Consider the following 27,444-nt stretch of genomic DNA (forward strand, 5'->3'; position numbering starts at 1 on the left):
GCGATGAGACAAGACAGTAACTACTGACAATTGGATACCACAAAATTGGGGGATAAAAAAATATATGTTCATCTCTAGGAGACAGAACTCGTCTCGGAGACCACAGCTGTGTGCTCCCATGGAGTTTAAACTTGCGTATTATTGTTTGTACAGACGAACATGGTACCTTCAGGTGTTAGGAAATTGCTCACAAGGATGAACCAGACTTGGCTGATTTCTTTTGATTTTCCCATGATGTCAAGCAAAGAGGCACTGAGTTTGAAGGTAGGCCTTAAAATACTTCCACAGGAACACCTCCAAATGACTAAAATTATGTCAATCAACCTATCAGAAGCTTCTAAAGCCATGACATCCTTTTCTGGAATTTTCCAAGCCATTTAAAGGCACAGTCAACAAGGTGATTCAGAAATCTGAAGGTTCAGATTCATATCAGCATTTCCTTTTACCTCGCTCCCTCTTTCACACTGATTCTCCCTATCCATCTCTCGTTCTTTCTCCACCCCCACCTTCCCTTTAACCATTTCCTTTTACCTCGCTCCCTCTTTCACACTGATTCTCCCTATCCATCTCTCGTTCTTTCTCCAACCCCACCTTCCCTTTAACCATTTCCTTTTACCTCGCTCCCTCTTTCACACTGATTCTCCCTATCCATCTCTCATTCTTTCTCCACCCCCACCTTCCCTTTAACCATTTCCTTTTACCTCGCTCCCTCTTTCACACTGATTCTCCCTATCCATCTCTCGTTCTTTCTCCACCCCCACCTTCCCTTTAACCATGTCCTTTTACCTCGCTCCCTCTTTCACACTGATTCTCCCTATCCATCTCTCGTTCTTTCTCCACCCCCACCTTCCCTTTAACCATTTCCTTTTACCTCGCTCCCTCTTTCACACTGATTCTCCCTATCCATCTCTCGTTCTTTCTCCACCCCCACCTTCCCTTTAACCATTTCCTTTTACCTCGCTCCCTCTTTCACACTGATTCTCCCTATCCATCTCTCGTTCTTTCTCCACCCCCACCTTCCCTTTAACCATTTCCTTTTACCTCGCTCCCTCTTTCACACTGATTCTCCCTATCCATCTCTCGTTCTTTCTCCACCCCCACCTTCCCTTTAACCATTTCCTTTTACCTCGCTCCCTCTTTCACACTGATTCTCCCTATCCATCTCTCGTTCTTTCTCCACCCCCACCTTCCCTTTAACCATTTCCTTTTACCTCGCTCCCTCTTTCACACTGATTCTCCCTATCCATCTCTCGTTCTTTCTACACCCCCACCTTCCCTTTAACCATTTCCTTTTACCTCGCTCCCTCTTTCACACTGATTCTCCCTATCCATCTCTCGTTCTTTCTCCACCCCCACCTTCCCTTTAACCATTTCCTTGCTCTAAATATAAATACTTTTCTGACCTCCTTCTCCCTCTCTCTCTCACTACTTCCCCCCTATCTTCTTTCATCCCTCTCTCCCTCATCCCTTCTCGCTCTACTAGTGCGAGGTCAGGTTTCAGGGTCAGGGAGTCTTAGTGATGGAGATGAGAGGCTCTCTGCTGCCCTACTCAAAGCCCTCTGTCTCTCCTTCTCCATGCCCCCCCCCCCCTCGTCCTCAAGTAATCAAGAGGACAGTGGCTTTTCAGGATCATCTGAACAATGACCCAAAGGAAGGGAAGGATGTTAAGGAGGGAGGGAGAGAGGAAAGGAAGGAGAGATGTTCACACAGCCCGGTCCTCGTTTCATCCAGTCTATTGAAAAGAGAATAGAAAAGCTGCGTAGAGCGGCGGATGATAGGAGAGAGCAGAAATACCAGCCGCTGCTGCTGCCTTACTGGAGTTAACAGGTGAAAGCCCTGTAGAGATCACAGGATCACCCCACAAATAGAATGCTGTAGTCTGGATTCACACACCTTGGACCAGAACAGGAACATGGACTTTGTCTGTAGCTCAATGAAGGGAGACCACTTCCTCGGGCACTCAATATCAATAAATACAAGTTATTCTGTTATGTTCTCTAAATATGAAACTTGCCATAAAACATGACCAAGTGCACAGAGGATGTTCAGATTGTTGCTTCGACAGCACAGTTGGTGGTATATGGATGGACTCCAAAAGGAAACGTATTATCAGTACACTGTAGTTCGCACTGTAAAGACCCATTCGGAAAGCGTGACATTTATGTGGGAGCAGCCTTGTAACCGCAAACAGATCAAATTGGATCACTGCTGCTTTAACTGCCCCCAGCGTTGTTCTCGTAGCCTTGTGACGATCATGTGTCAATATCGGGTTATATCATTTCTGAGGGATGACGATTTTATTTTCGTGCGCAACTAAAAGAAATAGATATAATTATTCTGGAACGAGTTTCTCTGCTGTCGGGCTGGATACATATGTTTAACATCGGCAATAAGATGAGAGACATAAGTAGGGGATATTTGAACCATACGATGCAGTGTTCATCATGTAGTTCAGAACGCCTTGGGACCCCTGAGGTTAACAGAAGAAAACAGGCTGAAATGAGGAGGGACTACCTAGCACTTGTCCAATAAGAAACGCTTGTTTTCGTTTTTCCGTTGCAAAGGTGTCCACCAATGAATACAAAGGGACCAGCCGGCTGCTTAATGTGTGCTGTGTGTCAAGGAGCATTGGCAACTACCTATCTCTCTCTCTCTCACACTGCTTTTCTCCATCTGTCTCTCTCTATATGTCTCTCACAGTTTCTCTGTCTCTTTCTTGTGGTTTCTCTCCCTGCTCATTATGAAGAATAACCCCCCAGAAATCGGCCTGTAGCCTATGTCTGAGCGATGCACAATAGAGTTTGTGCCAAATGAGTTCACATTTCAGCATGAGTGATGTTTTGACCTTTGACCTGAGCTGTGGGCAGAGGTTCAGAGAAATCCCAAAGCCTCCTGCTCCCCCTGCCAGGCCTGGCATCGTGCCATAGGCTTACAGCAGCTCTCACTTCTTTATGGCAGGCAGCCCTTACCTCTGCAACATCTATAGAGACTAGCTCCAGAACTTATAACCTTTTATCTGTAACTTAAACAATAGATGACAAGCTCTCTATTGTACTGCTACAGTAAACACTGAACTCTGTACCCTCTCTCTCTCCTTCTCCTCCATCTCCACAATGAACTATGTACCCTCTCTTTGCACACTCAATCCCTTTCCCTTTCCCTTTCCCTTTCCCTTTCCCTTTCTCTCTCTCTCTCTCTCTCTCTCTCTCTCTCTCTCTCTCTCTCTCTCTCTCTCTCTCTCTCTCTCTCGCTCCTTCTCTCTTCCTCTCTCCCTCTAATCCCCCCTCCTCCCTGAAGCACTCTGCCAACAGACAGACAATGTGGAAGCAGCATAACACAGCAGGGGCTGCCTAGGCTGAAACATGTCATTTAAGAAGTGCCGGTCTCTCCCCTTTTTCCGTCTTAACATCTTCTGCATGAGTCATTATAGGCCTTGCTTCAACTCATTCTGTTATTTAGGGAGATAAGAATCACAAATTAATGAGAGGACCCCCTATGGACATCGACACAGCGGTAGAGAGAGAGAGAGGAACATTCATTAGCTGGTCAAAACAGCTGCAATGCTAACCCATCCATGTCAACCCAAAGCTATGTTAACACCAAAGAAATAGAATGAACTAGAATGAACCAAGCCCGTCAGCGGGAGACAGAGAGAGAGAGAGAGAGAGAGAGAGAGAGAGAGAGAGAGAGAGAGAGAGAGAGAGAGAGAGATTTGCATGTTTGACTGCTCTAGCCTGAGTGGTACAGTCAGAAGACACCACACGGGGATGGCTCTTCTCAGAAAGAGAGTGAGGTGAGATGGTGGAGTCACCGCCGGCTAGCTTTCACAGAACACAGCATGTCTCTGCTGGAGGCTAGGCTGTCGTAGCCCGCCTGAACACAGCGTGTCTCTGCTGGAGGCTAGGCTGTCGCAGCCCGCCTGAACACAGCGTGTCTCTGCTGGAGGCTAGGCTGCCGTAGCCCTCCTGAACACAGCGTGTCTCTACTGGAGGCTAGGCTGCCGTAGCCCTCCTGAACACAGCGTGTCTCTGCTGGAGGCTAGGCTGCCGTAGCCCTCCTGAACACAGCGTGTCTCTGCTGGAGGCTAGGCTGCCGTAGCCCTCCTGAACACAGCGTGTCTCTGCTGGAGGCTAGGCTGCCGTAGCCCTCCTGAACACAGCGTGTCTCTGCTGGAGGATAGGCTGCCGTAGCCCTCCTGAACACAGCGTGTCTCTGCTGGAGGCTAGGCTGTCGTAGCCCTCCTGAACACAGCGTGTCTCTACTGGAGGCTAGGCTGTCGTAGCCCTCCTGAACACAGCGTGTCTCTGCTGGAGGCTAGGCTGCCGTAGCCCGCCCGCTGCCAACTCCTACTGCCACACACTAAACATGTGTGAGATTAATCATGGCTAAAAACGTCATCCATAGAACGTGCTTGTGAATGAGAACAAGAATTACAATCAATTACTGAACAAGAATTACAATCGATGGAACGTCAAAGTTTTGGCAATGACTTCAGATTAGACCAGGAGGGGCTGCAGATGAGACCAGGATGGGCTGCAGATTACTTGAAGGAATTAAATAGTGTGGCTCTTTTCAATGTGTGTGGCTTTGCAATACCATGGATATGAGATGACTGACTGACATTGAAAAAGCTTTCAGGAGTGAACAAGCCTGTATGAGTAGGTTAACAAAACCACAGTCAGTCTCTTTCCCAGTGCTGAAAGAAAGGCGGTGGGTTGAGGTAGCTGTGATGAGCTCTGAAGCCCTGCAGGAGCAGAGAGAAAGAGTGATCCAGTCAGCAGCCAGACGTCTGATAAAATGGACACCCAGCTGGCCTACACTCTTAGAAAAAAATAACAAAAAATAACCTTCTTTGGGTTCTTTGCCTGTCCCCATAGGAGAACCATTTCAAGAACCCTTTTTGGTTGCAGGTGGAACCTTTTTGGTTCCAGACACCCTATTCCCTTTCTACAGAGGGTTCTACACGGAACCCAAAAGCGTTCGACCTGGAACCAAACAGGGTTTTCCTATGGGGACAACATAATAACCCTTTTTTCTAAGCGTGTATAAACATGTTTATGTACACAGGTATTGCTGTGTGTATCCAATCAAGTTCCCTGCGTCAAAGACTCGAAAAGTTGCTCAGACTGTTGAAATCACCAATGGCCCTCACCAGCAAACTAGGCATACAGCGAGCACTCTACAGGGAATGTCCTACGTAACATTAGTCTTTGTTTTCTTTGTAGAGTTTTCTGAAAACCTACTACTGACATATCCCATTCAGACTCCTTAGAAAGGTTCATGAGGTAGGTGGGTTAAGTCTAGAGTCCAAGGTCTTATACAATATGTGAGGACTTTCAAAATGCTGCAACGCAGAGTAGTGTTGACAAAACTGCTAACGTTAGTATTCAGCTAACGAGCTAAAGGAATGCGGTCATCAGCTATCCTTTAGCTCGAAAAGCTATCGGCAGTTTTGTACAACGCGACTCAGACCAGAGCATACCGGACCTATTTTCTTTCCCTATCCCCGGATTTCTACCGCAAGCTCTGGACATTTACACCTGGATATTGGAGCTAGCTAGCTGCTATCCGAGTGACTATTGGCTTACGTCCGTCCCGGAGCAAATATAAATTATTCCGGAGCTAGCCAGCTGAAGAGTTCCATCAGCCACTCCTGGGCTACAATCACCTATCCGGACCTGTTTTACTGCCGACGCGGAGCCCCACCGGGCCTTCACGACTGGACTACCAACGTTATCTGCCTGAGGAAGTCATCCAACTGGCCCTTCCGTCACGATGTTACCTGAAAGCCCATCTGCGGCCCGCTAATCGTTAGCTGTCTTATTGGCTGCTATCTGAATAGGTCCATCGGACAATTTTCTTGGGTCACTATATCTATTTTGCCAATTCGATTGGTCCCCTCTACTACACAGAACCCCACTAATCCTACCGACGGAAACGCACGATGTGGCTAAAAACAGACCTCCATCCTATGGTGTTCTGCATTAGCATCGAACATCCCCCGTGATATGCAGCTGTTCAGGGAAGCTAGAAACCGTTATACACAGGCAGTTAGAAAAGCCAAGGCTAGAAATTTGCTTCCTGCAACACTAACTCAAAAAAGTTCTGGGACACTGTAAAGTCCATGGAGAATAAGAACACCTCCTCCCAGCTGCCCACTGCACTGAAGATAGGAAACACTGTCACCACTGATAAATCCACCATAATTGAGAATTTCAATAAGCATTTTTCTACGGCTGGCCATGCTTTCCACCTGGCTACTCCTACCCCGGTCAACAGCACTGCACCCCCAACAGCAACTCGCCCAAGCCTTCCCCTTTTCTCCTTCTCCCAAATCCATTCAGCTGATGTTCTGAAAGAGCTGAAAAATCTGGACCCCTACAAATCAGCCGGGCTAGACAATCTGGACCCTTTCTTTCTAAAATGATCTGCCGAAATTGTTGCCACCCCTATCACTAGCCTGTTCAACCTCTCTTTCGTGTCGTCTGAGATTCCCAAAGATTGGAAAGCAGCTGCACTCATCCCCCTCTTCAAAGGGGGGGACACTCTTGACCCAAACTGCTACAGACCTATATCTATCCTACCATGCCTTTCTAAGGTCTTCGAAAGCCAAGTCAACAAACAAATTACCGACCATTTCGAATCTCACCGCACCTTCTCCGCTATGCAATCTGGTTTCAGAGCTGGTCATGGGTGCACCTCAGCCACGCTCAAGGTCCTAAACGATATCTTAACCGCCATCGATAAGAAACAATACTGTGCAGCCGTATTCATTGACCTGGCCAAGGCTTTCAATTCTGTCAATCACCACATCCTCATCGGCAGACTCAATAGCCTTGGTTTCTCAAATGATTGCCTTGCCTGATTCACCAACTACTTCTCTGATAGAGTTCAGTGTGTCAAATCGGAGGGCCTGTTGTCCGGGCCTCTGGCAGTCTCTATGGGGGTGCCACAGGGTTCAATTCTTGGGCTGAATCTCTTCTCTGTATACATCAATGATGTCGCTCTTGCTGCTTGTGAGTCTCTGATCCAGCTCTACGCAGACGATACCATTCTGTATACTTCTGGCCCTTCTTTGGACACTGTGTTAACAACCCTCCAGACGAGCTTCAATGCCATACAACTCTCCTTCCGTGGCCTCCAACTGCTCTTAAATACAAGTAAAACTAAATGCAAGCCTTTCAACCGATCGCTGCCTGCACCTACCCGCCCATCCAGCATCACTACTCTGGACGGTTCTGACTTAGAATGTGTGGACAACTACAAATACCTAGGTGTCTGGTTAGACTGTAAACTCTCCTTCCAGACTCACATCAAACATCTCCAATCCAAAGTTAAATCTAGAATTGGCTTCCTATTTCACAACAAAGCATCCTTCACTCATGCTGCCAAACGTACCCTCGTAAAACTGACCATCCTACCGATCCTCGACTTTGGCAATGTCATTTACAACGTAGCTTCCAATACCCTACTCAATAAATTGGATGCAGTCTATCACAGTGCCATCCATTTTGTCACCAACACCCCATATACTACCCACCACTGCGACCTGTACGCTCTCGTTGGCTGGCCCTCACCTCATACTCGTCGCCAAACCCACTGGCTTCAGGTCATCTACAAGACCCTGCTAGGTAAAGTCCCCCCTTATCTCAGCTCGCTGGTCACCATAGCAGCACCCACCTGTAGCACGCGCTCCAGCAGGTATATCTCTCTGGTCACCCCCAAAACCAATTACTCCTTTGGCCGCCTCTCCTTCCAGGTCTCTGCTGCCAATGACTGGAACGAACTGCAAAAATCTCTGAAACTGGAAACACTGGTCTCCCTCACTAGCTTTAAGCACCAGCTGACAGAGCAGCTCACAGATTACTGCACCTGCACATAGCCCATCTATAATTTAGCCCAAACAACTACCTTTTCCCCTACTGTATTTACTTATTTATTTTGCTCCTTTGCACCCCATTATTTCTATGTCTACTTTGAACATTCTTCCACTGCAAATCTACCATTCCAGTGTTTTACTTGCTATATTGTATTTACTTCGCCACCATGGCCTTTTTTTTGCCTTTACCTCCTTATCTCACCTCATTTGCTCACATGGTATATATACTTGTTTATACTGTATTATTGACTGTATGTTTGTTTTACTCCATGTGTAACTCTGTGTTGTTGTATGCGTCAAACTGCTTTGCTTTTTCTTGGCCAGGTCACAATTGTAAATGAGAACTTGTTCTCAACTTGCCTACCTGGTTAAATAAAGGTGATATATATATATATTAAACAGTTATCAGTGGTGTTGCCTATCATTAAAACTACCACTAGGACAAATTATATCCAGTCCAATCAACAGACAATACTCTTCATCTCGTCTCCTTCATTATATAACAATAAATACCAGACCTTGTTGCGGTGCCTTGTAACAACATCTAATGTTACATGCTGCCTCAAAGGCTGCTCAGTAGGCTTCTATTCACAACATCCAAACCATTGCTCTATATCAGAGGCAAGTCAGTGTATGAATCGATAAAAGTCCACTGCAGAAAAAAGGCAATGAGTTAATAAACAAATATACTGTATATCACATCAGATTGACCCCAACACCAAGAAGATACAAAACAAAGTGAGCAATGTTATATATGCACTGATGCATTTTGATCAGGAAGTAAATCACAGGAAGCAGAACGGGCAGAGTCAGTTGGTTTACACTGCGAACTCTCTCTGGAGACACTTCTTCCCTTGTGAGTTGAAGGATTAAGCATTACAGAGCATAGAGCAGCGTATCGGCACAGTGCCGGACGAGGGAAGATGAGATGAAAGAGTGTCTGACTCCAGATGCTCCAGTCACAGACATCTCCTCCTCCGTGTGCGTTTGATCCTGTCTTCCGGTCTGCTGCCTGCTCCACTCTGTTCTCCGCTGTTCAGGCCTTGGTCTGGGTATTAAGAAGCAGAAGGAGATGGGGGAGTAGAGGATCTAACAAGGTCATGGCTGCGTCTGAAATTGCAGCCTATTCTCTATATAGTGCACTACTTTGACCACGGTCCTATGGACCCTAGGACATAGGGTGCCATTTTCGAAGCACACATGGCCTTATAAGAGCCTCCACTCCCCGTCTAACTGTTTATGTGTTCCATATTAGAGCTGCAGAGTTGATCATAGCTGTGACAGCAGCAGGGGTGGTTATTTAATGGGGCACTTTGTTAAGGCCGGAAAACACAGACGCTGGAGCTTCTTGGAGACTCATAGACAGAAGGGATGCAGAGTGAAATGAAACAAACAATAAGCAACCTCTGAATCTTCTTGTTTCTGTGTATGTGTGTATGTGTCTGTGTACTCCCTGTTCACCCACGACTGCGTGGCCACGCACGCCTCCAACTCAATCATCAAGTTTGCGGACGACACAACAGTGGTAGGCTTGATTACCAACAACGACGAGACGGCCTACAGGGAGGAGGTGAGGGCCCTTGGAGTGTGGTGTCAGGAAAATAACCTCACACTCAACGTCAACAAAACTAAGGAGATGATTGTGGACTTCAGGAAACAGCAGAGGGAACACCCCCCTATCCACATCGATGGAACAGTAGTGGAGAGGGGAGCAAGTTTTAAGTTCCTCGGCATACACATCACAGACAAACTGAATTGGTCCACTCACACTGACAGCGTCGTGAAGAAGGCGCAGCAGCGCCTATTCAACCTCAGGAGGCTGAAGAAATTCGGCTTGTCACCAAAAGCACTCACAAACTTCTACAGATGCACAATCGAGAGCATCCTGGCGGGCTGTATCACCGCCTGGTACGGCAACTGCTCCGCCCTCAACCGTAAGGCTCTCCAGAGGGTAGTGAGGACTGCACAACGCATCACCGGGGGCAAACTACCTGCCCTCCAGGACACCTACACCACCCGTTGTTACAGGAAGGCCATAAAGATCATCAAGGACATCAACCACCCGAACCACTGCCTGTTCACCCCGCTATCATCCAGAAGGCGAGGTCAGTACAGGTGCATCAAAGCTGGGACCGAGAGACTGAAAAACAGCTTCTATCTCAAGGCCATCAGACTGTTAAATAGCCACCACTAACATTGAGTGGCTGCTGCCAACACACTGTCATTGACACTGACCCAACTCCAGCCATTTTAATAATGGGAATTGATGGGAAATGATGTAAATATATCACTAGCCACTTTAAACAATGCTACCTTATATAATGTTACTTACCCTACATTATTCATCTCATATGCATATGTATATACTGTACTCTACAACATCGACTGCATCCTTATGTAACACATGTATCACTAGCCACTTTAACTATGCCACTTTGTTTACTTTGTCTACACACTCATCTCATATGTATATACTGTACTCGATACCATCTACTGTATGCTGCTCTGTACCATCACTCATTCATATATCCTTATGTACATGTTCCTTATCCCCTTACACTGTGTATAAGACAGTAGTTTTGGAATTGTTAGTTAGATTACTTGTTGGTTATCACTGCATTGTCGGAACTAGAAGCACAAGCATTTCGCTACACTCGCATTAACATCTGCTAACCATGTGTATGTGACAAATAAAATTTGATTTGATTTGATTTGATGTGAATGTGTATGTGTCTGTGTGTGTGAATGTGTATGTGTGTATGTGTCTGTGTATGTGTATGTGTATGTGTATGTGTGTATGTGTCTGTGTGTGTGAATGTGTATGTGTGTATGTGTCTGTGTATGTGTATGTGTATGTGTGTATGTGTCTGTGTGTGTGAATGTGTATGTGTCTGTGTGTGTGAATGTGTATGTGTGTATGTGTCTGTGTATGTGTATGTGTATGTGTGTATGTGTCTGTGTGTGTGAATGTGTATGTGTCTGTGTGTGTGAATGTGTATGTGTGTATGTGTCTGTGTGTATGAATGTGTATGTGTCTGTGTGTGTGAATGTGTATGTGTGTATGTGTCTGTGTATGTGTATGTGTATGTGTGTATGTGTCTGTGTGTGTGAATGTGTATGTGTCTGTGTGTGTGAATGTGTATGTGTGTATGTGTCTGTGTGTATGAATGTGTATGTGTGTATGTGTCTGTGTGTGTGAATGTGTATGTGCGTATGTGTCTGTGTGTATGAATGTGTATGTGTGTATGTGTCTGTGTGTATGAATGTGTATGTGCGTATGTGTCTGTGTGTATGAATGTGTATGTGTGTATGTGTCTGTGTGTATGAATGTGTATGTGTATGTGTGTATGTGTCTGTGTGTATGAATGTGTATGTGTGTATGTGTCTGTGTGTATGAATGTGCATGTGTATGTGTGTATGTGTCTGTGTGTATGAATGTGTATGTGTGTATGTGTATGTGTGTGTATGTGTGTGTGTGTGTATGTGTGTATGTACATGTATGTGTGTATGTATATATGTGTAGGCCTGTAATTTTCATCATAGGTACACTTCAACTACGCTCTCACCACTGGTGTCCCCCAGGGCTCTGTTCTAGGCCCTCTCCTATTCTCGCTATACACCAAGTCACTTGGCTCTGTCATAACCTCACATGGTCTCTCCTATCATTGCTATGCAGACGACACACAACTAATCTTCTCCTTTCCCCCTTCTGATGACCAGGTGGCGAATCGCATCTCTGCATGTCTGGCAGACATATCAGTGTGGATGACGGATCACCACCTCAAGCTGAACCTCGGCAAGACGGAGCTGCTCTTCCTCCCGGGGAAGGACTGCCCGTTCCATGATCTCGCCATCACGGTTGACAACTCCATTGTGTCCTCCTCCCAGAGCGCTAAGAACCTTGGCGTGATCCTGGACAACACCCTGTCGTTCTCAACCAACATCAAGGCGGTGGCCCGTTCCTGTAGGTTCATGCTCTACAACATCCGCAGAGTACGACCCTGCCTCACACAGGAAGCGGCGCAGGTCCTAATCCAGGCACTTGTCATCTCCCGTCTGGATTACTGCAACTCGCTGTTGGCTGGGCTCCCTGCCTGTGCCATTAAACCCCTTCAACTCATCCAGAACGCCGCAGCCTGTCTGGTGTTCAACCTTCCCAAGTTCTCTCACGTCACCCCGCTCCTCCGTTCTCTCCACTGGCTTCCAGTTGAAGCTCGCATCCGCTACAAGACCATGGTGCTTGCCTACGGAGCTGTGAGGGGAACGGCACCTCAGTACCTCCAGGCTCTGATCAGGCCCTACACCCAAACAAGGGCACTGCGTTCATCCACCTCTGGCCTGCTCGCCTCCCTACCACTGAGGAAGTACAGCTCCCGCTCAGCCCAGTCAAAACTGTTCGCTGCTCTGGCCCCCCAATGGTGGAACAAACTCCCTCACGACGCCAGGACAGCGGAGTCAATCACCACCTTCCGGAGACACCTGAAACCCCACCTCTTTAAGGAATACCTAGGATAGGATAAGTAATCCCTCTCACCCCCCTTTAAGATTTAGATGCACTATTGTAAAGTGACTGTTCCACTGGATGTCATAAGGTGAATGCACCAATTTGTAAGTCGCTCTGGATAAGAGCGTCTGCTAAATGACTTAAATGTAAATGTAAAATGTACGTGTGTATGTATGTGTATGTGTATGTGTATGTGTGTGTGTATGTGTATGTGTATGTGTATGTGTATGTGTATGTGTATGTGTATGTGTATGTGTATGTGTATGTGTATGTGTATGTGTATGTGTATGTGTATGTGTATGTGTATGTGTATGTGTATGTGTGTATGTGTGTATGTGTGTATGTGTGTATGTGTATATGTACGTATATGTGTGTGTATGTGTGTATGTATGTGTGTATGTGTATATGTACGTATATGTGTGTGTATGTGTGTATGTGTATGTGTGTGTATGTGTATGTATGTGTGTATGTGTGGATATTCTCCACTGCTGACCTGCTCTCCAGGAACCATCGCATGAGCCTGAACCCACAGACTGGCCAAACGCGTGTTTCTAAAATAAGGCATTTTTTGTTTAATTTGTATTTAATTCTATGTAAGCCACAGCCTATATGCGCAATGTATAGACTATAATGATTTAATACAACAACATGTTGTTTAAAGATGAGTGCTTTATGTCCCTACCAGCCTATTGTGTCACACTCGCAAATGCTTCACAATGTATTTCTTTGTAAGCTATAGCCTTGAAATAATAGAAATAATATAGCCTAAATAATTCGTTTTCGTCTCCCTGTCTGGCTCCTGACCTATTTAGTGTTTATATGATGTTTAATTTGACATGTGGCCTATTTGAAATGATAAACACTTATTGCATTCACCTTTTCATGTTTATTATAATACTTTTCATTCAAATCATATGGTTTGGTGTCAAACCATATGGTAGTTCCGGGTAGTGTTAAAAACACATGGGTGTTGGTTCAATTAATGAATGGAGCGAATATGGAGCGTGTTTTTGCGTGTTTTTATTGCGCAGAGCGGTTGGAAAGGACATGGAGCGACAGAGCCGAGCGCAGGATTTCCGACTGCTCAACTCCTTTCTCACACACTCTGGTTTGCGCCCCATTTGTCCTGCAACCCCCAGCTTCATCTACCAGACAAAGATAGGTTTGCATCCTAAATGAATGCAGCAAAATATTGGCTGTTGTCTGGGTTTTTATCTCACAATAGAGTGGCAGCGCACGTCAAACCGCAGGCTGTTGTGACCCCAGAGAAACAGATTGAAAATCCTCAATCTGAAAAATGCCAACCCACCCCTCCCTTTTTGCCCCCCACGCCCCTATCCAATCCAGTCTCTCTGATTTATTTTTGTTCCAGCCAGGTCCGATCACTGTCTGTCTTTCACACTCATCACCACAGCTGGCCTGCAGCGTGGCATACTGGCCTGCAGCAGAGATGGACAATTGAGGTGGAGTTTATATGGGACTGGGTCTCTCAGTCATCAACCCCTGCAAAATGACTGTACGCAACTCTGTACACGTGCTGAATCCCATGTTTACAGAGTTGTAGTCAATTCCATTCCAATTGTTAATTCAGGAAGTAGTGCTGAGCGATTAGTGCTTTTTTTTTTAGGTTGGTTTAGTTTCGGTTCGATTCTGAAATAATTATCACAGTTATCAAGTTCGGTTTAGATTTATTTGCTTTGTACATTAAATTACCTCTGCATTATGTGGGTTGAATGCTGTAACAACACGGAATAAAACAATGAATCAAAGTCCCATGATGGTAGTGACTGCCCATTACTGCTTATCACTTATTAACCATCATTCATTCATTTGACTTTAATATAATATTTCAGTATTTCATTCCAAGTCATCATCTCATCTCTATAGAGCTGCTGCCTATGCTGACTGACAAAATCACTATTTTAGTAGTTCTTCAATGTAAATAAGGCATACCTTTATGACTGCTGAATACAAGCTATCAATCAACTGCTCTATCCCTCTCTTGTATTGTTCTGTCTCTTCTTTCCCTCTGTCTGCCCCACACTAACCCAGCAGGCGTAAAAGAAACACACAGACTGGACAAGTAGGCACGCAATGGATAATGGTCATTGTACTTAAATACCACGTTTTCTGCGCTAAAAAAAAATATAAACGCAACATGTAAAATGTTGGTCCCATGATACATGAGCTGGAATAAAAGATCCCAGAAATGTTACATATCCACAAAAAGCTTATTTCTCAAAAAATGTGGTGCACAAATTGGTTTACTGTACATCCCTGCTAGTGAGCATCTCTCCTTGATTAAATAGCATTATCATTATACAGGTGCACCTTGTGCTGAGGACAATAAAAGGACACTAAAATGTGCAGTTTTTTCACACAACACAAAGCCACAGATGTCTCAAGATTTGAAGGAGTGTACAATTGGCATACTGACTCTAGGAATGTCCACCAGAGCTGTTGCCAGAGAATGTTGCAGTACGTCCAACCGGCCTTACAATCACAAACCCAGCCCAGGACCTCCACATCTGTCACGCCTTGGTCTTAGTATTTTGTGTTTTCGTTATTTATTTGGTCAGGCCAGGTTGTGACATGGGTTTATTTTGTTGTGTTTCGTATTGGGGTTTAGTAGGCATTGGGATTGTGGCTGAGTAGGGGTGTCTAGCATAGGCTTGGCTGCCTGAGGCTGCCAGGCCGCCTTCTCAATAAGAAGTCATGTGATTCTCGTTGTCTCTGATTGGGAACCATATTTAGAGCTTTCCTCCCCTCCTGCCTCTGCCGGAGTCTCCCGCATGTTCAGCGCTGCCAGAACCTTCCTCCTCTACAGCGCTGCTGAAGTCTCCTGCCTGTTCAGCGCAGCCAGAGCTGCCAGCCTGCATGGAGCAGCCTGAGCTGTCAGCCTGCATGGAGCAGCCTGAGCTGCCAGCCTGCATGGAGCAACCTGAGCTGTCAGCCTGCATGGAGCAGCCAGAGCTGTCAGTCTGCAGGGAGCAGCCAGAGCTGCCAGTCTGCATAGAGCTGCTAGTCTGCATGGAGCAGCCTGAGCTGTCAGTTTGCATGGAGCAGCCAGAGCTGCCAGTTTGCATGGAGCAGCCAGAGCTGCCAGTCTGCATAGAGCTGCCAGTCTGCATAGAGCAGCCAGAGCTGCCAGTCTGCATGGAGCAGCCAGAGCAGCTAGATCTGCCAGTCAGCCAGGATCTGCCAGTCAGCCAGGATCCGCCAGTCAGCCATGATCTTCCAGATCTGCCAGTCAGCCAGACTCTTCCAGATCTGCCAGTCAGCCAGACTCTTCCAGATCTGCTGGAGCCAACTACCTGCCTGAGCTTCCTCTCAGTGCTGAGTTTCCTCTCAGTGCTGAGCTTCCTCTCAGTGCTGAGCTTCCTCTCAGTGCCGAGCTTCCCCTCAGTCCCGAGTTTCCCTTCAGTCCTGAGCTTCCCCTCAGTCCCGAGCTTCTCCTCAGTCTCGAGCTTCCCCTCAGCCCCGAGCTTCCACCTCAGTCCCGAGCTGCCCCTCAGTCCAGCGGGGTCCTTGGTGAGGGTTATTAGGCCTAGGTCGGCGGAGAGGGTCGCCAGACAAAGGACGCGGTAAAGGGGGACTAAGACTTGGTTGGAGTGGGGTCCACGTCCCGAGCCGCCACCGTGGACAGACGCCCACCCGGATCCTCCCCTATGGGTTTAGTTGTGCGGTCGGGAGTCCGCACCTTGGGGGGGGGGGGTTGGGTTCTGTCACGCCTTGGTCTTAGTATTTTGTGTTTCGTTACTTATTTGGTCAGGCCAGGGTGTGACATGGGTTTATGTTGTTGTGTTTCGTATTGGGGTTTAGTAGGCATTGGGATTGTGGCTGAGTAGGGGTGTCTAGCATAGGCTTGGCTGCCTGAGGCGGTTCTCAATCAGAGTCAGGTGATTCTCATTGTCTCTGATTGGGAACCATATTTAGGTAGCCTAGGTTTCACTGTGTGTTTTGTGGGTTTATTGTTCCTGTCTCTGTGTTTGTTGTCACAAGATAGGCTGTATAGGTTTTCGCGTTTCGTTTGTTGTTTTGTAATTTTAGTTATTTCATGTATCGTTCATTTTCATTAAAGAACATGAGTAACCACCATGCCGCATTTTGGTCCGACTCTCTTTCTACAGACGAACGCCGTTACAACATCCGGCGTCTTCACCTGTGGGATCGTCTGAGATCAGCCACCTGGACAGCTGATGAAACTGTGGATTTGCACAACCGAAGAAACCATCTCAGGGAAGCTCATCTGCGTGCTTGTCGTCCTCACCAGGGTCTTGACCTGACTGCAGTTCGGCGTCATAACCAACTTCAGTGGGCAAACGCTCACCTTCGATGACCACTGGCACGTTGGACAAGTGTGGTCTTCACGGATGAATCCCGGTTTCAACTGTACCGTGCATGGCATCCTGTAGGTAAGCGGTTTGCTGATGTCAACATTGTGAACAGAGTGTCCCTATAACGACACAAGGTGAGACCCAGATGCAGACACAGGAGGCAGATGGTTAGAGTCTCTGATATTAATTGAACAATGAGGGGCCCGGCGAGAGCCAGGTCGAGGACAGGCAAGAGATCCTAACCAGGTCAGAGTCCAAACGGTACAGGGGGGCAGGCAGGCAGGCTCGAGGTCAGGGGCAGGCGGAATGGTCAGGCAGGCGGGCTCAGTGTCATGGTAGGCAAAAGGTCAGAACCGGGAGGACTCGAAAAGAGAGACTAGGAAAAACAGGAGCTTGGAAAAACGCTGGTTGACTTGGCAAGACAAGACAAGACGAACTGGCGACAGACAAACAGAGAACCCAGGTATAAATACACTGAGGGTAATAGGGAAGATGGGTGACACCTGGAGGGGGGTGGAGACAATCACAAGGACAGGTGAAACAGATCAGGGTGTGACAGTCCCATGGTGGCGTTGGGGTTATGGTATGGGCAGGCATAAGCCATGGACAACGAACACAATTGTATTTTATCAATGGCAATTTGAATGTATAGAGATACCGTGACGAGATCCTGAGGCCCATTGTTGTGCCTTTCATCCGCCGCCATTACCTCGTGTTTCAGCACAATACAGTGGTTCTTCCTGTAAAAGTCGCGTCATAATGCAGCACATAATTCTATGGCACCTTATTTAATTGTCAGCCATTGTTGCCACTAATGCTAGTTAGTGCTATTTTGACCACTAGAGAGCATCTTTGAAAAGTATTCTTCAATATTGGCTGTACTAGAGAATTTGAAACCTTTTTTTGTAAGAACATAATATATGGGATTGATTTCCCGAAATGTAGCTTAATTCACTCGATGAATATGAAACCCTCAGGGTTTTTCCAATGCTTCATTGGTCTGTTTCACACACATTTCTTTACTAGAATCTCTAAATGAAAATACTGTCAGATCCATAAAATGTCCTCGTACAGTAGTAGATCTAATTAACAGCACATTACTCAACACTAGTGAGACTCATATCGCCTACGGTAGGTCTACAGTATAAGTAAAAATATTATTTTCAATGACGTGACTCTCCGACCAATAATTCAATTTAGAGGATTGGCGGATTTTAAATTAATATCTAAGGGTCATTTTTAGTTAGAGCAAAACTGCAGAGAGAACCAACCCAGTCAACACAATACGGTATGTGGAGGATATTATATAGACCTTATACAATGATAATACATTATAAACATCTGCTTTCACCACTGGTTGTAGACATTTGTGTTGGATTTCCCAACGAAAAATACACGATAACAATTGTATAGCCTCGTGAATGAACGATCCTTATAATGAACCCCATGAGAGAGAAGGTTACTGTTACAATACCTGTGAATGTCAAAGCTCTCTGCAGACTGGACATGTCCAAGCAGGTTGGTGAGCAGGGTGTCCGTGGTCATGTTGATCAGAGGACCCATCTGCACCGAGACAGAAACATATACTCATCTAACATAACCTTAACTTAAGACCTAGGGACCATGTGAAGACGTTTGGACATCTTAGAGTAACGACTAAGGTCTTGGGTTGACAGTCATTTGGACCCCGGATCAAGTCTCTGTCGGGGGCCACCCCCCCCCAAAATTAGCTGCAAAATATCATATGGATACAGATACAACAAATGATCCCCTTTTCATATTTTCTTGTGCAAAAAAAAACAACACTTTAAACCCAGACTCATCTGACAAATGTGCGAGATGGAATCAGGGGCGAATGTTGGTCCCACGTGCGTGAATCAGTCCTGGTCATAAGTACAGTACAGGAGGAGACACTGCTGCCGTGTGTGTGGTGCCCACTCCTCTCCTCCTCACCTCCAGCCCCTCTCAGAAAAGTGTATGTGTTTGAGGACACCCTGAGGCAAAGAGAGGACCTGAATCAATTAAAATCCCATTAAAGTCATTGCCATTACAGAGGTCATTACCAAGGGGAAAAGAACCCTGATGATGATGGATCAAACAGATATCTAATTAATTCATTTATTCATTAAGGGAAGAGCTCTTCTGAGCATGGTGATTGCTGTGTTACAATGCGGGACTGAGAGAGGCAGATCTCAAGAATACTCTCGATCATAACTTCTCCAGGGCAGACAGTTATACATGTCTCAAATGAAAAAATATCAAAAACAACAAATCCTCAGGTCAACTCCCTAGTCTCTTCTTATCAAAGAAAATGAGGACACTAACACATATTGGAAAACAGAGAGGAAGGACAGCTATGTCCAGTGGCATGGAATATTTGCTGAAGGAAAATGAGAAAAAAAATGCTGAAACACTCTCTGAACCTCAGGTCTCACTGCTGAGTGTCAGGGGTCCAGAATATTCTGGACTGTGCCGTCTCCCTCTCTCTCGTCATATCTTGCTCGCTTTCACCTTTCCTTTCTCTACAGCCAGTACAGCAGAGAGAGAGAGAGAGAGGCTCTACCCTAGGTCGGTCTCTCTGCTCCGTCTCCCTACACTGGACCTGTGATCAGGGAGCAGCAGCCATTAGCACAATCTTTCTATCCCCCTCAGACAGCACACGCACACAGTCCTCAGAGGAACGGCCAAACAGGGCCGGAGGAAGCAGAGGAGCCACTAAGCTCTGACGGAAGATTTGGGGATGAGGAGGAGCAGGAGTGAGGGCACAGAGAGAGAGAGAGAGAGAGAGAGAGAGAGAGAGAGAGAGAGAGAGAGAGAGAGAGAGAGAGAGAGAGAGAGAGAGAGAGAGAGAGAGAGAGAGAGAGACGCAGAGAAATCTAGACAACGTTTACACATCTCCCCTATCTACCCTCGCCATCTCCTCATCTCCTCCCCAGCGATCAATACACTCTGGGATCAAATGGGAAATGAGATCCTTACACGAGAGGAGATGCTAATGGATAAACATGCTGTAGCATTATGGGTACAATGAGCTGTGACCGAAGCTGTTACGAGACTGTGACATGCAGGGCTACTGTCATTGGCATCAACGTGATAATACTGAGCATAGTCTACACTGTAAGTTAATATAACGTTACAATAAACTACAATTCATAAGGATTAGGATAAGGCTGAGGTTGGATGCGGGGGACAGGGCTAACCCTAGTCACAGGATAAGGTTGTGACTGCTAATAAGACCAGTCTAATGATTAGGCTTTAGAGGGGGCTAAGACCAGTATAAGCTTATATAAGCTTCCATGTAAAAATAAAGTAAAATTGACCACTCTATGATGATAAGGCTAGAGACTGGGGCTAACACTAGTCTAAGTCTATGGTTGTGACTTGCCACAGCCCTTGTCACAAATTTAGACTTAGACTAGTGTTAGCCCCAGCCTTATCATCATAGACTGGCTGGGGAATGGGAATGGGGCTAAGACTGGGGCTTATTAAGTACACCCATCTAGTACCATGTAGGAACTCCCTTTGTCTCCAAAACAACCTGAATTCTTCGGGGCGTGGAAAAGTTGCTCAAACGTTGCCACTTCTTCTTGATTTTAGCTGATAGGAGTGGAACCCAGCGTGGTCGTCTGCTGCAATAGCCCATCTGTGACATGGACAGATGAGTTGTGCGTTCCGAGATGCTGTACTGCACACCACTGTTGTACTGCGGCATTATTTGTCTGCTTGTGACCTGCCTGTTAGCTTGCACGATTCTTGCCCTTCTCCTTTGACCTCTCACCAATGAGCTGTTTTCGCCCCTAAGACTGCCGCTGACTGGATGTTTTTGATTTGTCGCACCATTCTCAATAAACCTTAGACACTGTCGTGTGTGAAAAGCCTAGGAGGCCGGACGTTTCTCAGATACCGGAACCGGGGCGCCTGGCACCGACGATCATGCCACGCTCAAAGTCGCTTAGGTCACTCGTTTTGCCCATTCTAACGTTCAATTAAACAGTAACTGAATGCCTCGATGCCTGTCTGCCTGCATCATATAGCAAGCCACGGCCACATGACTCAACCATTTTCATGAACAGCATACCTAATAAACCTGCCACTGAGTGTATATGCCAACATAAGATGAGGCCTAAGGCTGGTCAGTCTGAGGAGAGGGTACTGGGGTCTGGAGCTGAGAGAGGGAGGACAGATGAAGAAGCACGAGCAGCCTGATAGGTTATGACAGGAGCAGTATCCTCCCCCTCTACAGGGGCAGGGTGGCTCAAATGAAAATCTATATCCCAAGGCTCTGCCAGTTGAGAGGATACGCAGGGGCTACTGGTCAGCCAAACATAGCCAGACTACAGCGCGCGGAAACACACACACACACACACACACACACACACACACACACACACACACACACACACACACACACACACACACACACACACACACACACACACACACACACACACACACACACACACACACACACACACACACACACACACACACACACACACACACGAACAAACAGACACACACACACACTAACAAACAGACACAGACACATGCACACAAGAAAAAGGAGAGAGAGAGAGAGAGAGAGAGAGACGGATAGATAGACAGACAGACCCAACAGCTTCCTCTTATCACAGAGCGAGCCTCAACAGTGTATCCTGCCACAGCATATCTGTCCCTCTCCAGACAGAAGCAGATAGATATTGATCCACACCACCACTTTCTCTCAGTGTGCTTTCCCTCTCTCTCCATCTGTTCTGTCCACTCAGCAAACAGACTGGAGCGCTATGATTGTAAACAGCAGTAAACTAAAACAGACATCGCTAAAAACATATCTGGGTAATGTGACTGAATTCGGAGCGCCAGTTGTCCGAGCGTTTGTTTGGTGCCGATCGTAAAGTCGGTGGTTTATGGTTTATGCTCTCGTAAATGATTCATATTCCCGCCAGTCTCACTCTCCCATGGTAAATTCTGGAGCAGGACTGGGTGTATGTGCGTGTGTGCGTGTGTGTGTGTGGGGGGGGGCGCAATAATTAGCATGTCTCCTCTCCACTCATTAACTGGACATGTGTTTGTGTGTATGAGGGAATTACGTACGTTGCGAACACAACCCTGCTCAGAACACAGCGCTATTACTACACTATACACACCCAACCTTGCTTCATAACATCAGAGTCAGACAAACATGTTGACTAATTGACAATTGTGTGATCCCGAAATACAAACGCAGAAAGCAATAACTAGTCATTAGCTCTTCCGGACTGCATCTCCATGATGTTCTTAACTGAGTTCCCAGCCTGTTTCTTTTATGAACTATTTTGACAGAATATGAATCACACACACTCAGAGAAAGTGAGAGAAAGTCCACGTGTACACAAACACACTGAGTGTCAGTCACACAGAGCACACGCTCGAGTTGAGGGACTGATTGCAAGTAACAAATCAAATCCAAACGGTCAATTACAGCAGGAATTACTCAGCGTTTACGACAGCTACCTGCGTGGGACAATGTGTAAACACAAAACCAGTCATAACTGACTTTCAGCCTGAAACACTTTATCCTTAGTGGTTATCCACTAACAGTTTGTTTTCAGGCGAGTGTACCCAGCTGTATCTGGAGCGTGAAAGATGAGTGTGTGTGGTTTCCTTAGTGGCCTGCCGCTGGTGGTTGCCGTGGAAACATACCATCACAGCCCTAATCACAATTAACGGTCCAGCTAAATGACCACCCTCCTCTACCCTACTACACGATAATGACATGCCTACTGTTCCACTTCTAGTGTGTTTATTTTACATTATGCCTTGGCCTTATTTGTCACCCAGTGTGATCCTGCACTCGGTCAGTTACAGGCACACAATGTACCAATGACCTTTATGCACATACAGTACAGGAGGTGCTTTCTCTTTCTTTTATATTGATAGTTCTGTGAAACTGTGTGATGTACACACGCACACACATGCTACTTGGAGAATAAAGGGTCTTTGGTTTGGTTGGTCTTTGCAATACTCTGAGAGCAGTTGGATCATTTCAATAGTAGCTCCTGACGTCTGTTCATGGCTGCTGCCTCTGGTGTCGCAGGCAGGCAGGCAGGCAGGCAGGAAGGCAGGCAGGCAGGCAGGAAGGCAGGCAGGCAGGCAGGCAGGCAGGCAGGCAGGCAGGCAGGAAGGCAGGCAGGCAGGCAGGCAGGCAGGCAGGCAGGCAGGCAGGCAGGCAGGCAGGCAGGAAGGAAGGAAGGAAGGAAGGAAGGAAGGCAGGCAGGCAGGCAGGCAGGCAGGCAGGCAGGCAGGCAGGCAGGCAGGCAGGCAGGCAGGCAGGAAGGAAGGCAGGCAGGCAGGCAGGAAGGCAGGCAGGCAGGAAGGAAGGCAGGCAGGCAGGCTAGCTGGCTCACCAATCTCTCTCAATCAGTATAGAGAGGACTCAACAATCACATAAAACATGCTGTTCCAACAGGCCCCGGTAATTATGTTCCACACTATAAGGTAGAAGAACCACTGTTTGTTCTAATGACACTATTATAATGTCAGGCCATACAAATAAGTCAGCGAGAGAGAGGGGGAGAGGCACAGAGGGGGGAGATGGGGAGAGGGGGAGGGATGGAGAGAGGGAAAGTGAAAGTGATACCCAGACCACATTGGTTTATCAGACGTTAATTAGATGTAATGCTTGAAAGCCTTCAATGGAGACGAGCTATCATTTTCCGACTAAATTGCGGGCGTCAATCTCCCGTGCTATTCCTTAAGTCCCCTGATTCTCTTGAACATTTGTACACCAACAACGTATTTTCAATCGTTGGGCTGGGCAGGCTCTAAATGGAGACAACTTCTATTAAGATAATGATTCTGGTTCATCCACAAAAATGAAAAGATGCGATAAGATAGCTTGCGACTGAAGGCCTGATGCAGTAGAAATCTGCATGGCTGTATAGATGTTTATGAATATGTATGGTTCCATGTAGATAGAACAGAGTGAGGAGTGATTGTGTGTATGTATAGAGGTAGTAATATGTGGTATATGGGTTCCATGTAGATAGAACAGAGGGGGAGGGAAAAGGGGATACCTAGTCAGTTGTCCAAATGAATGCATTCGACTGAAATGTGTCTTCCAGCATTTAACCCAACCCCTCTGAATCAGAGAGGTGCGGGGGGCTGCCTTAATCGACATCCACATCACCCGGGGAACAGTGGGTTAACAGCCTTGCTCAGGGGTAGTTTGACAGATTTTTGGCATGCCAGCTCGGGGATTCAATCCAGCAACCTTCTGGTTACTTGCCCAACGCTCTAACCACTCGGCTACCTGCAGCTCGTGATTGTGTGTATATATAGAGGTAGTAATACATGTGCCTGTATAATTTACATAGTAAATGTGTATTGGTTCCATGCAAACAGCAGATTGAAGAGGGGGAGAGGAGCTGGGTGAAGAAAGAAGGAGAGGAGAGGGGTGAAGAAAGAAGGAGAGGAGAGGGGTGAAGATGGAGAGGAGAGGGGTGAAGATGGAGAGGAGAGGGGTGAATATGGTGTGAGAGGAGAGGGGTGAAGAAAGAAGGAGAGGAGAGGGGTGAAGATGGAGAGGAGAGGGGTGAATATGGAGAGGAGAGGGGTGAATATGGTGTGAGAGGAGAGGGGTGAAGAAAGAAGGAGAGGAGAGGGGTGAAGATGGAGAGGAGAGGGGTGAAGATGGTGTGAGAGGAGAGGGGTGAAGATGGAGAGGAGAGGGGTGAAGATGGAGAGGAGAGGGGTGAAGATGGTGTGAGAGGAGAGGGGTGAAGAAAGAAGGAGAGGGGTGAAGATGGAGAGGAGAGGGGTGAAGATGGTGTGAGAGGAGAGGGGGGGTGAAGAAAGAAGGATGGAGAGGAGAGGGGTGAAAATGGAGAGGAGAGGGGTGAAGATGGTGTGAGAGGAGAGGGATGAAGATGGAGAGGAGAGGGGTGAAGATGGTGTGAAGAAAGGGAGAGGGTGAAGATGGAGAGGAGAGGGGTGAAGATGGTGTGAGAGGAGAGGGGGGTGAAGAAAGAAGGAGAGGAGATGGGTGAAGAAAGAAGAAGGAGAGGAGAGGGAGGAGAGGGGTGAAGATGGTGTGAGAGGAGAGGGAGAGGAGAGGGGGAGTGAAGATGGTGAATAGAGAAGGAGAGGGGTGAAGAAGAAGAAGGAGAGGGGTGAGAGGGGAGAGAGAGAGGAGAGTAGGAGAGGAGAGGGGTGAAGAAAGAAGGAGAGGAGAGGAGTGAAGATGGAGAGGAGAGGGAGGAGGAGTGAAGGAGAGAGAGGGGTGAAGAGAGGAAGGAGGGTGAATAGAAAGGGGTGAAGAGAGAAGGAGAGCAGAGAGGGGTGAAGAGAGAAGGAGAGGAGAGGAGAGGAGGGAGAGGAGAGGAGGAGAGAGGGGTGAAGAGAGAAGAGAGGAGAGGGGTGAAGAAAGGAGAGGAGAGTGGTGAAAAGGAGAAGGAGAGGGAGGGGTGAAGAGAGAAGGAGAGGAGAGGAGGAGTGAATAGAGAAGGAGAGGAGAGTGGTGAAAGAGAAGAGAGGAGAGGGGTGAAGAGAGAAGGAGAGGGGGTGAAAAGGAGAAGGAGAGGAGAGGGGTGAAGAGAGAAGGAGAATAAAGAGAAGGAGAGGAGAGGGGTGAAGAGAGAAGGAGAGGAGAGGGGTGAAGAGAGAGGAGAGAAGAGAAGGAGAGGAGAGTGGTGAAAAGGAGAAGGAGAGGAGAGGGGTGAAGAGAGAAGGAGAGGAGAGGAGGAGTAAATAAAGAAGGAGAGGAGAGGGGTGAAGAGAGAAGGAGAGGAGAGGGGTGAAGAGAGAAGGAGAGGAGAGTGGTGAAAAGGAGAAGAGAGGAGAGGGGTGAAGAGAGAAGGAGAGGAGAGGAGGAGTAAATAAAGAAGGAGAGGAGAGGGGTGAAGAGAGAAGGAGAGGAGAGGGGTGAAGAGAGAAGGAGAGGAGAGTGGTGAAAAGGAGAAGGAGAGGAGAGGGGTGAAGAGAGAAGGAGAGGAGAGGGGTGAAGAGAAGAAGAGAGGAGAGGGGTGAAGAGAGAAGGAGAGGAGAGGGGTGAAGAGAGGAGGAGAGGGGTGAAGAAAGGGGTCATCTTGTCTTGCCTCTTTCATCTTGGTTGCGCTGAAGGAGGGGGTGAGGATGCTGCGAACTCTCTTCCAGTGCTCGTTCCTCAGCATCAGCAGACAGACACTCATGGGCTTAGTGGCAGCCCGGATCGTCTTCAGAGTGAAAAGGAGGGAAAATCTGAAGCACACAAGAATATACAGTTGAAGTCGGAAGTTTGCATACACTTCGGTTGGAGTCATTAAAACTTGTTTTTCAACCACTCCACAAATTTATTGTTAACAAACTATGGTTTTGGCAAGTCGGTTAGGACATCATTTTTCCAACAATTGTTTACAGACAGATTACTTCACTTATAACTCACTGTATCACAATTCCAGTGGGTCAGAAGTTTACATACACTAAGTTGACTGTGCTTTTAAACAGCTTGGAAAATTCCAGAAAATTATGTCATAGATGCTTCTGATAGGCTGATTTACATCATTTGAGTCAATTGGAGGGGTAACTGTGGATGTATTTTAAGGCCTACCTTCAAACTCAGTGCCTCTTTGCTTGACATCATGGGATTTTTTTAAAAATCAGCCAAGACTTCAGAAAAGACCTGGTTCAAGAGCTAGTTCATCCTTGTGAGCAATTTCCAAACGCCTGAAGGTACCACGATCATCTGTACAAACAATAGTACGCAAGTATAAACACCATGAGACCACGTAGCCGTCCTACCGCTCAGGAAGGAGACGCATTCTGTTGATGCGAAAAGTGCAAATCAATCCCAGAACAACAGCAAAGGACCAGATGCCGGAGGAAACAGGTACAAACGTATCTATAGGACGGACTGGTGCACTTCACAAGATAGATGGCATCATGAGGATGGGAAATTATCTGGATATATTGAAGCAACATCTCAAGACATCAGCCAGGAAGTTAAAGCTTGGTCGCAAATGGGTCTTCCAAATGGACAATGACCCCAAGCATACTTCCAAAGTTGTTGAAAAGGACAACAAAGTCAAGGTATTGGAGTGGACATCACAAAGCCCTGATCTCAATCCTACAGAAAATTTGTGGGCAGAACTGAAAAAGCGTGTGCGAGCAAGGATGCCTACAAACCCAACTCAGTTACACCAGCTCTGTCAGGAGGAATGGGCCAAAATTCACCCAACTTATTAAGGGACGCTTGTGGAAGGCTACCCATAATGTTGGACCCAAATTAAACCATTTAAAGGCAATGCTACCAAATACTAATTGAGTGTATGTAAACTTCTGACCCACTGGCAATGTGATGAAAGAAATAAATGCTGAAATAAATAATTATCTCTACTATTATTCTGACATTTCACATTCACAATAATATGACATTTCACATTCACAATATTTACTCGGATTAAATGTCAGGAATTGTGAAAAACTGATATTAAATGTATTTGGCTAAGGTGTATGTAAACTTCCGACTTCAACTGTACATGTACTGTACATACAACAGCATACAGATCATGCACATGTACAGTACCAGTCAAAAGTTTCAAGGGTTTGTATTTATTTTTACTATTTTCTAAATTGGAGAATAATAGTGAAGACATCGAAACTATAAAATAACACATATGGAATCATGTCGTAATCAAAAAAGTGTTGAACAAATCAAAATATATTTGAGATTCTTCAAACCTTTGCCTTGATGACAGCTGTGCACACTC

The 27,444-nt window shown here is 46.6% G+C and overlaps 1 pseudogene; it reads right to left on the reverse strand.

Moving 5' to 3' along the window:
* LOC123990257 overlaps positions 1 to 27,444 on the reverse strand; it is a 111,863-nt pseudogene that overhangs the window by 20,893 nt on the left and 63,526 nt on the right.

This window comes from Oncorhynchus gorbuscha, linkage group LG02 (assembly GCF_021184085.1).
Source record: "Oncorhynchus gorbuscha isolate QuinsamMale2020 ecotype Even-year linkage group LG02, OgorEven_v1.0, whole genome shotgun sequence".
Lineage (NCBI taxonomy): Eukaryota > Metazoa > Chordata > Actinopteri > Salmoniformes > Salmonidae > Oncorhynchus > Oncorhynchus gorbuscha.